Below are 2,984 nucleotides of genomic sequence, written 5' to 3'. Positions count from 1 at the left end.
TACATCCACATGAGAGGGCAGAACGAACCTTGCATCTGAAAGACGGCACCTCCAACAGTGCAGCAGTCCCTCAGTATTGCAGTGGATTGTCAGCCTTGATACTTGTGCTCAAGTCCTGGAGTGGGCCTTGAACCTTTCAGGTCCTGCCCTTTAATTTAGCTCATAGTTCTCCTAGTACTCTCCAATAGGACCCTTTGTCTGCTCTTCAATATGTTGTTGGTCCCAACATGGATGACAATGACTGGCTCCGCCCCCACCCATCCACCCTTTCAAGCCAGTACATGATGTCCCTCACTCGGGCACCAGGTAGGCAACAAACCATATTGGACTCTCGATCCTGCTCAAAAGGATGCTATCTGCCCTCCTAATTATTGAATTCCCTGCAATTACCACATTAAGCTTCCCTCCTTCTCCTGCTCCAACGTGCCATGGCCCGTGTTCTAGCTGCCCTTCCGACAGTCTTTATCCTTATTCTCACAGGCAGCAAGTACATTGTACCTGTTGGATAGGATCAGTTTCTGTGGATCCTCATTCTCGGTCTCAGCTGTGCTCTCCTTTCTCTGCACACTATCAGTCACACCAATCCCATTCTGAACCTGGACATCTCTATGACATGACCAAAATCTAGAGCAAACTGATCCCCATCCCTTATGTGTCAGAGTGTCTCCAACTCAATAACTGAGCCAGAGAGATTTGAGCTGGAGATGTCTACTGCAGATGTGTTCACTGGGGACAGTCTCGCTGTCCACAGAATCATACTTTTCTAATATTCTTTCATGGGATGTTAAGTATCGCTGGCAAGGCCAGCATTTATTGCTCATCCCTAATTGCCCTTGACAACTGAATAGCTTGCTGGGCCATTTAAGAATCAACCACATTGCTGTGGGTCTGGAGTCACATGTAGGCCAGACCAGGTAAGGACAGCAGATTTCCTTCCCTAAAGGACATTAGTGAACCAGATGGGTTTTTACAGCAATCAATGATAGTTTCATGGCACCATTAACTGCGACTAGCTTTCAATTCCAGATTTTTATTAATTAATTGAATCTAATAATTAATTGAATTTAAATTCTACCAGCTGCCGTGGTGGGATTTGAACTCGTGTCGCCAGGGCATTAGCCTGGGCCACTGGATTACTAGTCCATTGACATTACCACTATGCCAACCATACAACCTACTCTGCTATATCTTGATCTAGATTGTTTAAATTATTTGTATCTACTTTTTAGTTTGATTTTAGGTTTTTGTTTCTTTTTCTGCACATTAACTTGCACTAAGCACTAAACACCGGACGAATATTTTACTGCTTTAAGCTTATATGAACTAATACAAGTATCGGAGGCAAAAAAACAGCAGCTCCTTCCCCCTTTGCACTGAGTTGCCACTCTCTGCAAATTCCCACCCTCTGTTCTCTATTTATACTGCACTGTTTTCACAACCACTTTGTGTGACTATGCTGACAGAGACAAGATAATATCACGTTCTCCTCTGTTTGTGTGAAGAACAGATACGAGGAGAAGGAGCTGAGGGGCTCTGTTTTAGTGTGAAATGAGTGGGGGATGCTGTTATGTTTTTGTTTTGAGTTTTGCAGGGGATAGGTGCTGAATATGTTGTTTATTCCACGAAGCGAAGATGATGATATCATTTGCGAGAAAGTCTTGGGTGAGCGACACGCTCACACCTGTGGGACAAACCGCATGTTCAACAACCTCCCACTCACTGTCCTATTTATAGAGGATACTTGTTCAAAGCTGGAGTTGAGAGGAGTGTCACTAACCCTCTTCATTAGGTTCTTGGGGGGGCTTTTAATCACGGCGGTGACTTAGATTAGACTGGAAAATATGAACTTGCAGTAAATATGCAGGGTGATTGAAGAAGCTGGGATTGTTGCCTGGAGAGCAGGGAAGGTTCCGGGCAGATTTAATAGCGGGTTTAAAGCTATGAGGGATTTTGTTAAGCTAACCAGTGGAAGACTCTACTAGCCAATGTGTCAGTATCTGATTGTATCAATTAAATATCTTCAACAGGATAAAAGCAAACATTTGGAGAGGTTTGTTTTACATAAAGGGTTGATGGGACATGAATGTCAAGCCAGAAAAAGCATCAGGAGTGGAATCCAGAATAGTTTTTCAAAGGGAGGTTGTTACTTTTTTTATTCATTCATGGGATGTGGGCATCGCTGGCAAGACCCACATTTATTGACCATCCCTAATTGCCCTTGAGAAGGTGGTGGTGAGCCGCCTTCTTGAACCGCTGCAGTCCATGTGAGGTAGGTACACCCACAATGCTGTTAGGAAGGGAGTTCCAGGATTTTGACCCAATGACAGTGAAGGAACGGCGATATAGTTCCAAGTCAGGATGGTGTGTGGCTTGGAGTGGATCTTGCAGCTGATGATGTTCCCATGCATATGCTGCACTTGTCCTTCTAGATGGTAGAGATCACGAGTTTGGAAGATGCTGTCGAAGGAGCCTTGGTGAGTTGTGCAGTGCATCTTGTATATGGTACACGCTGCTGCCACTGTGCATTGGTGGTGGAGGGAGTGAATGTTGAAGGTGGTGGACGGGGTGCCAACCAAGTAGGCTGCTTTGTCCTGGATGGTGTCGAGCTGCTTGAGGGTTGTTGGAGCTTCACCCATCCAGACAGTTCTTTCAATGTACATTACACTCGTCAACAATGAGCCTTGTGTGTTTAGAGCTTTAGATTTATTTATAAAGTTTAAATTACCTAGTCTAAAAGCTGCTCAATCAATGAGTGGAAGGATTTCTGAGGCTGGGATGGAGTTTGCTGCAGTATTCTGGTTTTGAATATACAGTGTGGAGCCTGGTAATGAGTGCTGCATTACATTCTGTGCCCTCACATGTCAGCTTCAGTTAACTGGAGTCTCGTGCCACCTGTCATACATGTATGATCGTTTTAAGAGTGATGTCCCTTTAAGAACCCAGTATGCTAATAAGCTAAGTACCAGGATGTAGTCATGTGACTA

Source organism: Heterodontus francisci, chromosome 35 (genome assembly GCF_036365525.1).
Source record: "Heterodontus francisci isolate sHetFra1 chromosome 35, sHetFra1.hap1, whole genome shotgun sequence".
NCBI lineage: Eukaryota > Metazoa > Chordata > Chondrichthyes > Heterodontiformes > Heterodontidae > Heterodontus > Heterodontus francisci.
Note: the sequence above shows the minus strand (reverse complement) of the source record.